Here is a 9,404-nt window from a genome sequence, read left to right on the forward strand (position 1 = left end):
GTAGGTGTCCCTGCTTTATCAGGGTGGTTGGACTAGATAGCCCCAGAGGTCCCTTCAGCCCCCCATCATGTGATTCTGTGATGCTGTATTTCCAAATATACCACTGCTTCCTCACAGTAAGTTAAAGCTCTTCCTAAGCTTTTGCCTTACATCACTGCTTGGATCTAAAACTAACTAAAACCGCCATGGGAGCCCCCCAAAATCCCTGGTTTATTCCCTTTCTTGGCACACTTCATTATGACAGAGTACCACCTTCTTTTAACGTATGGAAAAACAAGAGGTGGGGAAAAAAAAAAAAGGAAGAAAAATATCTGAGTACTTCAAACACATGTCCAAAAGCCACAACATAAAGACAAAGAGTAGAGATTAAACAGTGTAAAGATAGACTTGTCAGGAGCCTCCCTTTGAAGTATCTGCAGGAAACACTGTCATCACACAGCCATGTCACAATTACACAGTTAAAATAATCACCACCAGTTGTAAGTAGTCCATCTGGTTTACTGCAAAGGGAACGCTGCTGGTGGAGTATTGATTAACACCACTACTCTTCACTGACCCCAGAGAAATACATTTGTCTGCTCTGCTGAGCAGCAGCAGAACGCTGCACGCTGCTGTGCCATGCTTGGCTTTGCTCAGAAACATTTTGGGGAGGACTCTGTCAAGTCAAACGTAAGTAGAAAATAATCTTTACAGATTGTCATGTTGCCTACCACACACCAAGCAAGAAATGAAGCCCAGCGCTTTGCTGGAGGGGTTTGGGGATTTGTTTTGATGAGTTTCCTTCCCCCATCCAAAAGCAACACTCGTATTAGCCAATATTGTATGTTTAAAGCTGAGAAAACCCTATTACAACATCATAAAAACAAAAAGAAGTGCATAAAAAAATAGCAATTCACCCTGAGCCACATTCTTGATGAAATGGAGACACAGACAACAGTTCATTTTTAAAAGCAGAAGCAGAACTGAATGCTAAGACTGATTGTGAAACATTGAGGGAACATCTCCAGCTTCCAGCCTGATCAGGCCACTAACAGCACCATGACCAGAGCTCCCAGAATCACTGTTTAGAGCAGAAATAACCAAGTAATAGCTGGGGACAGATGAAGCTGGAGGCCAGAAACCAAAGGGCTCATGTTGTTCACTCCACCAGCACCTCAGCCTGCTGTGAATTTCGCAAAGCAAACCTTCAGCACTGACTCAGGCACGTCTGGAGGTGATGCAAGTCCCAGCTAGCCCAATAACACAGGTTCCCAGCCAGCTCCAGAAGCCCAGACCGCCCTTCTCCAGGGAGGGCACAGATGAGATGTGCCCCAGCAAGTCTGACACCTTCCTGCGCCACCTCCTTTAGGACTGACGAGTTCCAGAACCAGAGACCTGGAGCAGCTCCGCATGAAAAAAGCTGAGCTGCACAAACTCTAGACACACCTAAGCAGGAGCTGATGCCAGGATGGACACAGCAGCACAGACAAAGCTCTGCTTTGGGGACAAGACACACAAAGGCTCTGGGGGTAACCGTGCTTTAGAGGCAGCTCAACCACAGCACCCAAACAGAGCAAGAACACCCCTGGAGTGAGACCTTCCACCCACGAGACAGAGGCACGAAGGCCAAGGGGGTGACTATGCTTTAGGAGCAGCTCAACCAGAGCATCTCTCAGAGTAAGACCTTCCAGTGACAGAGCTCTTCTCATGAAAGAAAACAGGTCACACAGCTTCAGGGCAGCATTTCACAGTCATAACAAAACAAGGTACCCAGGTTTCCCTGCCAAGGCAGAGAAGTCCACATAGGTCTTGCTCCACATGGTGTTTCAAACCCTTTTACCACACGCCAACATGATCATTTAGAAGCGTTCCAACGTGCACCTCTAATCTGCCAGTAAATCCAGCCTGTAAAAATGCCAACTTTGTAAGTTAATCAAGTTAAATATTTAGTTCCTGGTAGAGCACACACACAAAAGAATGTATCGAGGCCATTTGAAAACATGCGAGAGTTAATCTCCTTCTCCCTCTCCAGGACTCTGGGGAGTGGTTCCCCACCTCCACCACCCCCCCCACCCCCCCCCAGAAAAAAAGAAATAATTGGAGTGATTATATAAAAACGTTCCACTTTGTGAGCAAACAACAACAAAAAAAAAGGAAAAATACATCTAACCCCAAGTTCCTGAAATTTACACAAATCCCAGCATTTCAGGAAAGCACAAAGCACTACATTCGCAAAATGTTGCAGCCTACACAGGAAAGGAGGAAAAAAAACTCAGTCTATACCCAATTTCAGAAGCCATCTCAGGAGGGAATTTTGCTTCAAGAGCTGCCTGGAATGCGTTCTCTGCCTATAGGGCCATGTCCCCAGTGGTAAGAGAGTACTTTGTGTACAAAACCAGGAGGGGGGAGGAACCCTTTCCTGCAACTGGATATCAAAACACATCTCCAAGCTCCCAGCAGAAGCCAACCCATAGACACACCGACCCTTGTGCCTCAATGAAGAGCCGGTTTTCCCCCCCCTTCCCAGCACACGCACCCCCCTCGCAGGACAGCTGCTCTCTCTGGGAAAGGGCAGAGGGCACCGAGGGCTCAGCTCATCCCAGCTCCTGGAGAAGCGAGGGCTGAGGAGGGGGGGAGAGCAGCGATTTGCCTTTCTAAACATGCAATCAATCTACCGGACTGGGGGAGGTTAATTCTGGACTGCAGAAGTGCAGCTGTTTTGGGTTGGGATTCTTTCTTTTTTTTTTTTTTTCCTTTTTTCTTTTTTCTTTTTTTTTTTGCGCCTTCCTCTTTGCTAAGGGGCAAAGGTGTCGAGCAGCCCCTCCCCGGCACACAAAAGGCCTCTCCGAGGAGAAAAATACCGAGCAATTTAAAGATTAAACTAGAAATTAAATAAATAAAGGCAGACTAGCCAAGCTGGCTGGCGGCAGCTCGGTTCAGCTCCATCCTCTGCGTACACACAGGCAGGGCTAACGCCTACCCAGGGATGATGAAATGGGAAACGGAAATTACCATTTCAGACAACTTTTGGTATTGTTCCTCCCAGCACAGCACTCACCCCAAAATGCGCTTTCCTTTTCCCCCCTGCACCCCGGTCTCCCCCATCTCTATGCGCTGTCATATCCCCCCAAAAAACTAAGGTGGACAAGGGGGAATCAACCAACGCTGCTGGCTCGACCCACAGCCCTGTGTTCTTCCTACCCCATAATGCCCCCCGCAAGCTTCTACATCCCTAAATATTTAGCAGCCTCCGAGCCCTCTCTACAGCTCCCATATACACATCGACCCCCCAAATCCTCCTCACCCCAGTCACCTCTTTTCCTCCCTCCAGCTTTCTGCAGCCCCTTCCCCCTGCCCCTACCAATGATCACCCCTCCCGTTCTCACCTCTCCCCCCGCAGCCCTCCAACAGCCCCCAGCCTCCTTTATCACCATCCTCAAACCCTGTACATCCTCTTACCACCCTTAGTACGTCACTTTACCTCCTGAATCCAACCCCGTACTGTCCTCACCCTCGATTTCACCTGCCCTCCCCTCGGGCCCCCTCCTTGCTATTCCCGGTGCCCCCTCTCCCGATCCCGCTGCTACCATCCCTTTCTTTTCCCTATGCTCCCATCTCCTGGTGCCCCTCCAACCCCTGCTTAATTCCTCCGCCTTCACCCTCTCTACGCTCTCCACCCCTTTAGCCCCCAATGTCCTCTCCAGCCTCTGCTCTCATCCCCCAACTCCCCTCCACCCCCTATGCCCTCCCCGACCCCCTCTGCCCTCATGTCCCCCGCTCCCTTTCACCTCCGTGTCTCCCTCTAACCACCGTCAGACCTCTCTACCCTCACCACCCCGAAGACCTGGTTCCCCTCCAGCCCCCGACCACATCCTTCATCTCCCCGAACACGGCGCAGGGTGCAGCAACCCCCTCCTCCAGCTCCCCGAGCACAATTCCACCCTCCCCCCCGCCCGCCCCTTACCGGTGCTCCGGGCTCAGCGGGCCGAGGGCAGCCTCGCGGAGTAGCGAGGCCTGCGGCTCCGCCGGCCCCGCCGCATAGAGGAGGCGGCGGCGGGGGTGGAGAGGTAAAGCAGAAGAGACGACGGCGACGGGTGCTGCTGCTGCTGCTGCTTCTACTTCTGCAGCGGCGCTGGAGGGCGGCGGGGGCTCGGGACTAGCGGAGGGGGCGCGGGCAGTGGCGGCTCCCGGCCCCGCACTCCATGGCCCCGCCGCACTCGGCCTCGGCCTCGGCTCGCAGCGCTGCCACCCGCCTGATTAGCTACTGAAGAGACGCCGCCGTTCATTGGCCCGCCGCGTCGGCGCGCCCCATTGGTGGAAAGCGGCGTAGTGCCCCTGTGATGTCAGCACGGCACTAAGGGGCGGGTAGAGAGGGGTGCGGCGTCGCCGCGTTTCGACTCCCCCCGCTGCGCGCAAGGGCTGATGGGAGCAGGAAGACGGGGCCGAGGAGAGGAGAGGTCGCTATTGGACGACGTGTCCCGACAGCTCGGCGGCTCATTGGTGGCCTCACCGGAGGTCACGAGCGTGGTGGTGCTTCCGGGGCGGGGCTCGAGGGTGCAGCGTCGCGCGCCAGGGCGGGCCCTGTGTTGGGGGGCTTGCTGCTGTTGTGTCCTCTGGGCCTCGCTGCCCCTCAGGGCTCCGGAGGTACGTGGGGGGAAAGCCGAGGGGCTGCTAGGATTGGGATAGAGTTGCCCGTTTCCTCACCATGGAGGCCTAGGCCTGTTCTCGTCCCCGCTTTCTGTCCGCTCCGGCCTGCCAAGTGGCCGTGGGGTCGAGCAGAGGCCCCTCACTGCACGGCGGTGGTGGTTGATGCAGAGACACTCCCGTCTCTCCGTTATCCTCGGGGACGCGGACAATACTTCCCCGCCTTAGCAGAGCCCTGCTTTTTCTTACCTTCGATGATCAGTCCTGTCTCTGCCAACCCCCCACCGGGCGGGAGACCCCCACGGTCCCGGGGTAGCCGGGGCGCATCTCTCCCCTGTTCGGTGGCACCTGCTGCGCCGCCGGTGCTGCCTTTTGTTTGTGCGAGGCCCTGCGGATGGGGATTCCTCGGCTTAGCGTGATAAGTGGGTAGCGCCCAGTATCGTATGTGTTGACATTTCTGCACTGACAGGCTCGAAAATCAACTGGGGGTAACGTGCTGGGATGTGAAATGCTGCCAGTGGGTTTTGAGTGCAGGTTTGTTCCCAGGGGGTGGGTTCCAGGGATCAGAATGGGTGCAGAGAGACGATGCAACATGTTGCACATTATCATGCTTCTTGTCAGGAGGGACTGGCCATTAACTTGGTGTTTTCAACCCAGTTTCACCTGCTGTACTTGCATTGCAAGCCCACAGCTTTTGAACACAGCTGGCTGGAGCTGAGGATGCTGAGAACCTGCCACAGTGCAGGGCTCAGTGCAGCTCCCACACCATTCCAAGGTGATGGCTGCCATGGCTTCCCCACCAAGCCTGGGTGGTCTCTACTGTGCTTCTCAGCCCAATGACAAGTCATTTACTCCTGAGCTATGTTGTTTGTGGTTGCTTTTTATTGTAATCTATTCCACTACTGATTGTGCTTTTATGCTGACTTTATTTACAGAGTTTCCTCTAAACAACCAAGCCCTCCCTCTCCAAATGATAATGGTCAAGCCTCCTGCCATTGTTCCATTGGGCATATGGAAGCAGCAGATGTAAGTGTGAGTGTGTTTGCACTGGGCAGGCAAGTAGCTATGGGAGGCTCAGTTCCTGTGCTCAGAAGAGCACTGCTGGTGCCAGTCCTCCTGCCTGGCCATGAACTCCCATCAAGGCCACCAGTGAGGTCCTGTCTCTGCCTCACACTCCCTGTGTTCCACTTGTGTTCTCCAACACTGGAGTAACTCCAAAAGTACCAATAGGTCCTGTTGTGGATCTGTGTTTTGTACAACACATCACATGGTAGAGCCCCTTCATGTCATCAAGGTGAGCCAAATGCTGTGGTATCCCCCAAGAATATCCTTTTTATGGAGCAGATCTTCATAGCACGTACAAAATGGGGACAGGCATGTGGCTCCCCACCCAGACTGGGTGACCAAGGTGCCCTGGCATGGGTGGCAGCTGCCTGCAGAGCCATGTCACTGCGTTTTGTTGTGGTTGCTGAGGACAGGGAACCCTTGAGGCAGCAGCTCTACCAGTGACCTCAGCAATAATCATTATGTTTTATAACACTCCTCTTCCACAAGTGTGTTCCAGCACTGTTCTTGCCTTTTTGGCATTTGTAATTCCATAATTCCATTTCAAGTCACACATTGGCAGCTTAAAGGACTGTTCTCATGTGCTGTGGATGCCAGTAGTCCTCCAGGATGAAAAATCTCCTTGCTGGGCTCTGCAGCGATGAAGGAGTGGCTCAGGAGCACGTCTGACCTCACTGTTAAGTAACAGCATGAAAGAGATTTATTCTGAGCCTGTTAAGCTGGTCCTGTGTTCTACTTAGGCTTAGTCTTTTTATCTCTACCCATCTCCTTCCTCCATAAGACCTCCTAAACCAGTCAAAAGAAAGGTTGTTGGGTTTTGCTTTGGTTTCTTTTTTTTTTTTTGTCCTCCCTTCCATTAAGCTTCTTGTCATAGCTCACTGAAAACACTCCAAATAAGCATTTGCCTCTGGGGTGCCTCCGAGTGAGGAGATGAGAGGGGAAGTCTGTTTTTTCATTGCCTAAATATAGTTGGCTGTAGCTGCCTTCTTGACAGCCTTGAATGTCATCCAGGTCAAAGATCCAGTGCTGGGAGGAAGTTAAATCCTTTCTGTGTCGTCCTGACCTGTTTTTGTTTCAACACAACAGTGTGGCTATCACCCTCATTCATCAAAAGTATCTCTTGGTGAGAGAAAGCTAAGTTAGGGAGATGATTTCAGCTGGGGATTGTTCTGATGTTTTTGTAGGTGACAGTTCTGTGGTGAGGATGTTTAACCTGCTTGGGTTTGTTACCCTGGGATGCCTTCTGCTCCTTGCAACTTAACTGCAAGAGTTGAGGAAAAAAACTCCACAATTATAGTTAATTATTGAGCACCTTTATCCTTCACTAAAGGTTGTGAGCTCTCTAATCCTAAAATAAAACAAATACTCTGGTGCTAAGGAGGAAAGAGGACATTCCATGAGGGCAGAGAAATGAGGCCACTTGGGGAATGTGCTTTCAAGCCTATTTCTGTCTGTCAGCACAGACCAAAAGGACACTACCTTTGGGGGAAGAGTTCTGTGACCCTTTGGTCCTTACTGTGTCACCCTCTCCCTGTCTAACTCTGCATCAGCTGCTCCCACACTTGAGCAGCCTCTGGGTACTTTAGCTGTATAGCAACTGTCTGGTGATGGAAGGAACCTTTATGTCAACCATGAGGGCAGAAAGCCCTGGGCTGTGTTAACGTGGGTGCTGTTCCCTGCTGACTCAGCTCCCATCAGGATGTAAAGGTGGGAATCTATTTTTAACAGATCAGTGTGTGATCGATAACTGCCACGGTCACACATCAGGGTATCCTCTGTCTCCAGCCAAGTGCCAACATCAGAGAGGCCAAGAGAATAAAACTTTAGGAGAACTTTGATTAGAAGAAACTTCACTTTAAGCTTGGCTCCTGTTTTAATTAATGTCATCTATTAACATTTTGAAGAGAGATGGGTTTGGCAGACAGCAGCCATTTAAAAAGCCATTTGGAGAGACAGAAAGGAGTACATGATGCTTTCAGTACTGCAGCAGAAACCTCCTAACTGCACACAATCTCATTTTCCTTAAATAAAACTACTTTCAAGCCATCCTTGTTTGGGTCTGTTTGTTAAAGGCCAGCTCCAGCTTAAAAGAAGCCCTGCAGATGCCTCTGATGCCATTAAGAAATAAAAGAGCAGGCTCTCACCCAAGGTGGTTACTCACAGCTCTGTGAGATGTGATTAAATAATAAGGCTAAACTAATGCTGCAGCTCACTCGTACCAAAATCAGATTCTTCTGAAGGCTTAACTCCTGCATGCAGCACACTGTAATCAGGCAAGTCCCAGCATCAGCCCAGTGAAGCACCAGGACCCCACACTGGGGTTGGGACAGCAGAGCCAGTGAACTGGGAGCTGATTTAGCTCCTGTGCTGCACCATGGCCTCTGCCGGCAGTATTTTTGACCTCTCAAAGCTTTGAGCTACTCTTGTGGACAACAAATCTGTTTACCTGGTTCCCTGCAGGACCTTCTGTCTATGTAGATAGTGAGTCCATGGAGCTTGAGGCCTCCTGTGTCCCTGAAGGAGAATTTTTTCCAAGGGTAGTGCTCCCCTGCTGCTGGGTAAACGCCTCGTATTGATGTTCCAGGCGCAAACTCGTGACAGTCTTGTTCTAATTACTGTTTTTATGATTCCTAATGACAGGCTTTGGGGTTTTAGCCTGCTTATGGATTTTCAGGGGTGTGGAGTGACAGTTGCTGGCTCAGAGCTTACTGACCTCCTCCAGTCTGTGGGGTTTGGAGATGACTTCAGCCTCCTCCCGCACGCAGATGGGTTCCTGGGCTTCTCCAAAGCTCCACATGCTTCAGCAGCTCTCCAGGGAGCTTGCTCCTGTGGAGCAATCTGCTCATTTGTGGCCTTTGAGTTACAAACAAGCTACTTCCCTCCTCCTGTTCTACCCTTGCAAGCTAAGCCAAGAGGTACCATGTCACTCCATCAGCATTGCTCCCTCATGCCTGTTTAGTTTGCTTTTCTAGCCATCCATAAGCCATTGCTGGCAGACACTCCTGTGGCTGCTGCTGCAGGGCTGATTCCCTGTGATCCCCTGCCTGTAGCCATCTGTCACTTACCCGTCTTAAACTCTCTGGTCTTTGGAGGTGACTCAAAAGAGTTTGTAGCTCAGCACCATGTCCCATTTAGGCCTCTCCATGGGGCTGGGGTGTCCTCCTTGCCCTCAGCAAGGAGCAGGTTGGTGCTGTGGGGAAGTGGGTCTAGCAACAGCAGCGGAAATCACTGGAACTTGCAGTGATCCCAAGCTGTTCCTATGGGAAAGGAATCAGAATACTTTTGATTGGAAGAGACCTTTAAGGATTATTTGGTCCAACCTCCCTGCACTAAGCAGGGACACCTTCAGCTAGATCATGTTGCTTAGAGCCACAAACAATGGTTCCAGGGATGGAGCATCTCCTACCAATCTGGGCATCCTGGGCCAGCATCTCACTATCCTCAATATAAAAAATTCTCCCTTCTATCCAGTCTAAATCTCCCTCAAACCCATCACCCCTGACACAACAGGCTCTGCTAAAAAGTCTGTCCCCAGATTTCTCATTGGCCTGCCCCTTTACTGCCAGGCCACAAGAAGGTCTCCCTGGAGCCTTCTCTTCTCCAGGATGAACATCCCCAACTGTCTCAGCCTGGCCTCACAGCAGAGGGCTTCCAGCCCTTGTACCATTACTGTAGCCTCTCCTGGCCCTGCTCCAATAGGTTAATGTCTTTCTTAT

General features: G+C 51.4%; 1 protein-coding gene across 1 annotated transcript in view; it reads right to left on the reverse strand.

Annotated features, from left to right (window-relative positions):
- Positions 1–3,976, reverse strand: part of ANKRD11 (ankyrin repeat domain containing 11) — a 166,130-nt gene extending 162,154 nt beyond the window's left edge. The window contains exon 1 of the mRNA XM_054389886.1: positions 3,944–3,976. The gene's annotated coding sequence lies outside the window, so the exon portion shown is untranslated. The remainder of the gene's footprint in view (positions 1–3,943) is intronic.
- Between the last annotated feature and the right edge of the window lie 5,428 nt (positions 3,977–9,404).

This window comes from Indicator indicator, chromosome 19 (assembly GCF_027791375.1).
Source record: "Indicator indicator isolate 239-I01 chromosome 19, UM_Iind_1.1, whole genome shotgun sequence".
In the NCBI taxonomy this organism is placed as follows: Eukaryota; Metazoa; Chordata; class Aves; order Piciformes; family Indicatoridae; genus Indicator; species Indicator indicator.